Below are 7,609 nucleotides of genomic sequence, written 5' to 3' on the forward strand. Positions count from 1 at the left end.
GGTGTCAAACGCATGAAGAAGCTCCATGCAGATGGACTTTTAGAGTCTCTTGATTACGAATCATTTGACACGTGCGAACCATGCCTCATGGGTAAAATGACCAAGACTCCGTTGTCAGGAACAATGGAGCGAGCAACCAACTTATTGAAAATCATACATACTGATGTGTGCGGTCCAATGAGTGTTGAGGCTCGCGGTGGCTATCGTTATGTTCTCACCCTCACTGATGACTTGAGTAGATATGGGTATGTCTACTTAATGAAACACAAGTCTGAGACCTTTGAAAGGTTCAAGGAATTTCAGAGTGAGGTTGAGAATCAACGTGACAGGAAAATCAAGTTCCTGCGATCAGATCGTGGAGGAGAATACTTGAGTCACGAATTTGGCACACACTTAAGAAAATGTGGAATAGTTTCACAACTCACGCCGCCTGGAACACCTCAGCGTAATGGTGTGTCCGAACGTCGTAATCGCACTCTATTAGATATGGTGCGATCTATGATGTCTCTTACCGATTTACCGCTATCATTTTGGGGCTATGCTTTAGAGACCGCCGCATTCAATTTAAATAGGGCTCCGTCAAAATCTGTTGAGACGACACCGTATGAGTTATGGTTTGGGAAGAAACCTAAACTGTCGTTTCTAAAAGTTTGGGGATGCGATGCTTATGTCAAGAAACTTCAACCTGAAAAGCTCGAACCCAAGTCGGAAAAATGCGTCTTCATAGGATACCCTAAAGAAACTATTGGGTATACCTTCTACCTCAGATCCGAAGGCAAGATCTTTGTTGCCAAGAATGGATCCTTTCTAGAGAAGGAGTTTCTCTCGAAAGAAGTAAGTGGGAGGAAAGTAGAACTTGATGAAGTATTACCTCTTGAACCGGAAAGTGGCGCAACTCAAGAAAATGTTCCTGTGGTGCCTGCACCGACTAGAGAGGAAGTTAATGATGATGATCATGAAACTTCAGATCAAGTTGCTACTGAACTTCGTAGATCCACAAGGACACGTTCCGCACCAGAGTGGTACGGCAACCCTGTCTTGGAAATCATGTTGTTAGACAACGGTGAACCTTCGAACTATGAAGAAGCGATGGCGGGCCCGGATTCTGACAAATGGCTGGAAGCCATGAAATCCGAGATAGGATCCATGTATGAAAACAAAGTATGGACTTTGACTAACTTGCCCGTTGAGCGGCGAGCCATAGAAAATAAATGGATCTTTAAGAAGAAGACAGACGCGGATGGTAATGTGACCATCTATAAAGCTCGGCTTGTCGCTAAGGGTTATCGACAAGTTCAAGGGGTTGACTACGATGAGACTTTCTCACTGGTAGCGAAGCTGAAGTCCGTCCGAATCATGTTAGCAATTGTCGCATTCTATGATTATGAGATATGGCAAATGGACGTCAAAACGGCATTCCTTAATGGTTTCCTTAAGGAAGAATTGTATATGATGCAGCCGGAAGGTTTTGTCGATCCTAAGAATGCTGACAAGGTGTGCAAGCTCCAATGCTCGATTTATGGGCTGGTGCAAGCATCTCAGAGTTGGAACATTCGCTTTGATGAGATGATCAAAGCGTTTGGGTTTATGCAGACTTATGGAGAAGCCTGCGTTTACAAGAAAGTGAGTGGGAGCTCTGTAGCATTTCTCATATTATATGTAGATGACATACTTTTGATGGGAAATGATATAGAGCTTTTGGACAGCATTAAGGCCTACTTGAATAAGAGTTTTTCAATGAAGGACCTTGGAGAAGCTGCTTATATATTAGGCATCAAGATCTATAGAGATAGATCAAGACGCCTCATAGGTCTTTCACAAAGCACATACCTTGATAAGATATTGAAGAAGTTCAATATGGATCAGTCTAAGAAGGGGTTCTTGCCTGTGTTGCAAGGTGTGAAATTGAGCTCGGCTCAATGTCCGACCATGGCAGAAGATATAGAAGAGATGAGTGTCATCCCCTATGCCTCAGCCATAGGTTCTATTATGTATGCCATGCTGTGTACCAGACCTGATGTAAACCTTGCCGTAAGTTTGGTAGGTAGGTACCAAAGTAATCCCGGCAAGGAACACCGGACAGCGGTCAATAATATCCTAAAGTACCTGAAAAGGACTAAGGAAATGTTTCTCGTTTATGGAGGTGACGAAGAGCTCGTCGTAAAGGGTTACGTTGATGCTAACTTCGACACAGATCTGGATGACTCTAAGTCACAAACTGGATACGTGTATATTTTGAATGGTGGGGCAGTAAGCTGGTGCAGTTGCAAGCAGAGCGTCGTGGCGGGATCTACATGTGAAGCGGAGTACATGGCAGCCTCGGAGGCAGCACATGAAGCAATTTGGGTGAAGGAGTTCATCACCGACCTAGGAGTCATACACAATGCGTCGGGGCCGATCAAACTCTTCTGTGACAACACTGGAGCTATTGCACTTGCCAAGGAGCCCAGGTTTCACAAGAAGACCAGGCACATCAAGCGTCGCTTCAACTCCATTCGTGAAAATGTTCAAGATGGAGACATAGATATTTGTAAAGTGCATACGGACCTTAATGTAGCAGATCTGTTGACTAAACCTCTCCCTAGAGCAAAACATGATCAACACCATTCCATGGGTGTTCGATTCATCACAACGTAACTAGATTATTGACTCTAGTGCAAGTGGGAGACTGTTGGAAATATGCCCTAGAGGCAATAATAAAAGTATTATTATTATATTTCCTTGTTCATGATAATTGTCTTTTATTCATGCTATAATTGTGTTATCCGGAAATCGTAATACATGTGTTAATACATAGACACCAACATGTCCCTAGTAAGCCTCTAGTTGACTAGCTCGTTGATCAACAGATAGTCATGGTTTCCTGACTATGGACATTGGATGTCATTGATAACGAGATCACATCATTAGGAGAATGATGTGATGGACAAGACCCAATCCTAAACATAGCACAAGATCGTATAGTTCGTTTGCTAGAGTTTTTCCAATGTCAAGTATCTTTCCTTAGACCATGAGATCGTGTAACTCCCGGATACCGTAGGAGTGCTTTGGGTGTACCAAACGTCACAACGTAAATGGGTGACTATAAATGTATACTACGGGTATCTCCGAAAGTGTCTGTTGGGTTGACACGGGTCAAGACTGGGATTTGTCACTCCGTATAACGGAGAGGTATCTCTGGGCCCACTCGGTAATGCATCATCATAATGAGCTCAAAGTGACCAAGTGTCTGGTCACGGGATCATGCATTACGGTACGAGTAAAGTGACTTGTCGGTAACGAGACTGAACGAGGTATTAGGATACCGACGATCGAATCTCGGGCAAGTAACATACCGATTGACAAAGGGAATTGTATACGGGGTTGCTTGAATCCTCGACATCGTGGTTCATCCAATGAGATCATCGAGGAGCATGTGGGAGCCAACATGGGTATCCAGATCCCGCTGTTGGTTATTGACCGGAGAGCCATCTCGGTCATGTCTACATGTCTCCCGAACCCGTAGGGTCTACACACTTAAGGTTCGGTGACGCTAGGGTTGTAGAGATATGAATATGAAGTAACCCGAAAGTTGTTCGGAGTCCCGGATGAGATCCTGGACGTCACGAGGAGTTCCGGAATGGTCCGGAGGTGAAGAATTATATATAGGAAGTGCAGTTTCGGCCATTGGGAGAGTTTCGGGGGTCACCGGTATTGTACCGGGACCACCGGAAGGGTCCCGGGGGTCCACCGGGTGGGGCCACCCATCCCGGAGGGCCCCATGGGCTAAGTGGGGAGGGGAACCATCCCATAGTGGGCTGGTGCGCCCCCCTTGGCCCACCCCATGCGCCTAGGGTTGGGAACCCTAGGGTGGGGGGCGCCCCACCTGGCTTGGGGGGCACTCCACCCTTTGGGGGCCTATATAAAAGGGGGGAGGGAGGGGGCAGCCGCACCCTTGAGTCTTGGCGCCTCCCTCTCCCCTGCTACACCTCTCCCTCTTATTGTAGAACGGCGAAGCCCTGCTGCGGTAACCCCTGCATCCACCACCATGCCGTCGTGCTGCTGGATCTTCATCAACCTCTCCTTCCCCTTGCTAGATCAAGAAGGAGGAGACGTCACGCTGACCGTACGTGTGTTGAACGCGGAGGTGCCGTCCGTTCGGCGCTAGGATCTCCGGTGATTTGGATCACGTCGAGTACGACTTCCTCATCCCCGTTCTTTGAACGCTTCCGCGCGTGATCTACAAAGGTATGTAGATGCAATCCGATCACTCGTTGCTAGATGAACTCATAGATGGATCTTGGTGAAACCGTAGGAAAAATTTTGTTTTCTGCATCATTCCCCAACACGTATCATTCGTTGAGAGCTCAAACCATTGCATCCTTGCATCATCTCTCTTTGTTCTTGTTTGTTTCTTCTCCTTGTGAGATTTGTATCTCATGGTCTTCTTCTTAACAAGCTCGATTTCATCGAAAACCGATTTCATTTGCTTCTTCTATGTTGTTTTTGGTGTTGGAGGTTTTACCGGTCTTATACGATGAAGGATTCTCACCATTTTCTTATGGGCCTTTTCTAATTTGCTTTTTCTTGATATTTCTATCAAGATTGTGTTAGCCCTTGTCGCTAGCTTTCCAACAAACTTGATTTCGTCGAATTCGGAACTCGTATGCGAAAGTTGTGGCTGTTTTGATATTGCCTGTTTTACATAGAGGGGTTGTACCGCCCCATAGAGAGGTTGTACTGGTTGACCGGTACAACCGGTGTTTGGAGCGGTTGTACCGCTCCAGAATTGGTCCGGAGGTTTTACCGGTCATGTACCGCTCTACCACCGGACTGGTCTCTGTTGTGGTGCGGTTGTTGGGCGGTTGTGGGCCGGTTGTACCGCTTATTGCATGTTACCGATTGTACCGGTGCTCATAGCGGTTGTACCGCTCCTATGTTTTTCTGCATATAACAGGCAGATTTGTGGGGACATATTTAAGAGTGTCTTCTTCCCCAATGGTTCCCCATCTCTTGAGCTCGTTTTTGCCCCCATTATTGACCTTCTTTGAGCTTGCTAACTCTCAATCCCTCCATGGATTCTTGCTAGTTTTTGAGGGAAAAGAGAGAGGAGATATAGATCCACATTTCCACCAATCACTTTCTCCTCTTTGTGAGGGGAACCCCTTGGATCTAGATCTTGGAGTCCTTGGTGTTCTCCTTCTTGTTCTTCCTCTCATTTTCCTCCCTAGCATTAGTTGCTTTGGTGGGATTTGGGAGAGAAGGACTTGGGCACTCTGTGTGCCCTTGCCATTGCATTTGTGCATCGGTTTGAGTTCTCCATGGTGATACGTGGAAGTTACAAGTTGGGAAGCTTATTACTCTTGGGTGCTTGGTACCCTTGAGCTTGTTCCTCTTGGGTGCTTGGGCGCCCTAAATGGTTGGTGGTGTTCGGAGCTCAATCATTGTGGTGTAAAGCTCCGGGCAAGCGTCGGGGTCTCCACTTAGGCTGTGGAGATCGCCCCGAGCAATTTGACGGGTACCGGTGACCGCCCCCAAAGGTTGCCAAAGTGTACGGGTTCGGTGACCGCCCCCAAGGGTTTCCATTTGTACGGGTTCGGTGACCGCCCTCAAGGGTCCCTTAGTGGAATCACGACATCTTGCATTGTGCGAGGGCGTGAGGAGATTACGGTGGCCCTAGTGGCTTCTTGGGGAGCATTGTGCCTCCACACAGCTCCAAACGGAGATTAGCATCTGCAAGGGTGTGAACTTCGGGATACATCATCGTCTCCATGTGCCTCGGTTATCTCTTACCCGAGCCCTTTACTTATGCACTTTACTTTGTGATAGCCATATTGTTCTTTGTCATATATCTTGCTATCACATAGTTGCTTATCTTGCTTAGCATAAGTTGTTGGTGCACATAGGTGAGCCTAGTTGTTTTAGGTTTTGTGTTTGGCAAATTAACCGCTAGGTTTATTCCGTATTTGTTCAAGCCTAAACCGTAATTATTTTAAAGCGCCTATTCACCCCCCTCTAGGCGACATCCTCGATCTTTCAGGCGTAAGTCGACAGAGAGTCGAAGCCTATTCAGCGGGAAAAAGCGAGAGGCACGCAATTCGGACTGGAGCCCAGTGGTCTGATGGAAGCGTGAAACTCGTCATCGGTCGGTGATGATCGGCGGTACTCTGCAGTAGGGGTTGAGTGGTGTGGGTTCGCGACCCTTGAGACTCGACCGGGACAGCGAAGGCTCCACGCGGTAATAGCGGCGAGGCGTCCGGTACGCACGGGGCATGGAGACGGGCCAGGGCTCTGGTGGTCATACATGTGGTGAGAAAACTGCGAATTTGACTCGGGATGACTAAAAGCAACGGTAAAATTCCTTCAAGTTTCAGATAGGCGGTCAAGAAAAGAGCGGTGATGTTGAGTTCAGGTAACTCTTATGTGTGACACCAATATGTGAGTTGTTCATTTTCACGTAGATCAGTGATTAGTGTGTGATGCGTTGAACGAAGCTCTGGAAGTTGGGAGCATACACTAGAGTAAAGAGGAACTTAATTTTGCTCGAGTGTTGACTGTGGTCAAAAAAAGAAGGGACTACAAGTTGCAGGTGGAGTCATATGGAGTCTTTGGAGTAGCAGCGGTGCTCATAGGATAAGCTCAAGTCCAATGTACATGAAAGTTTGACGCATTGCCAAATTTAGGGTGGTGGAGAATATTCGTAAAGGTGGAGTTTGTTAGAGTTGTGTCGAATATTGTGTACAAGTTAGGTTACAGTTGGACTCTGAGTTGTATTGTGTTTAGATAGGATATGGAGTCGTGTCCTAATAGGACACTTGTATCCTAGGCCTCTCATATATAGCGGGGCTAGACACACAATGTAACCTATGCGAACATAATAGCACCGGAATGCAGGCGAAGCCGGCGGCATGTGTTGGTGTCCAGGGCGACCGGGTGCGGTATTGTAGCGGTGTCATGGGGAGGAGCGCCCATAGTCAAACCCCGGGGATGTAGCCATATCGGTAAACCTTGTTAACAAATCTCAGTGTCGTGCTCGTGTGATTGCTTGGTCCTCAGATAATCGATGATATGCCTCGAATTTATTCTAACAAAAACTAAGAAACCGAGAAAAACCAGTGAAAATCTAGCTCGTTTTGCCTCAACCTCAAGTAGGTGGCGCCCTAGTACTATGGCAGGAACTCTGACGCTAGCTCGCTAGCTAGCACCGCACGTAACTATCGAGCAGACCAGGGACCCAATCCCTTGTGAGGTCCCTTTTTATTTGCTTATTTACCATTTTAGTGTTCGCGAGTGGGCCGGCCTAGTTGCCTGCGCAAGTCACTATTTCCTTTAGCGAGAGCAGATTCCATCTCGCTTAAGACAAGATATAGCTCCCGCGGGAGAGGGGAGGGGATTGCGGTGAAGTCTAAACTGTGGAGTTGGACCGTTGGAGGGCGACGCTCCTATTAGAGCCCAAGGGAACAAGAAAAGGAATGACAATATTGGCCCATACATATCACCCATGAACTAGTGGCAGCTCCCTTTTTTTTCGCTTGTTACCATTTTTGTGTTCGTGAGTGGGCCGACCCAGTTGCCTGCGGGAGTCGTTATTTCCTTCAGCGAGAGCAAATTCCATCTTGCTTAAGGCGAG

The sequence above is a fragment of the Triticum dicoccoides genome, chromosome 4A (genome assembly GCF_002162155.2).
Source record: "Triticum dicoccoides isolate Atlit2015 ecotype Zavitan chromosome 4A, WEW_v2.0, whole genome shotgun sequence".
Taxonomy (NCBI): Eukaryota; Viridiplantae; Streptophyta; class Magnoliopsida; order Poales; family Poaceae; genus Triticum; species Triticum dicoccoides.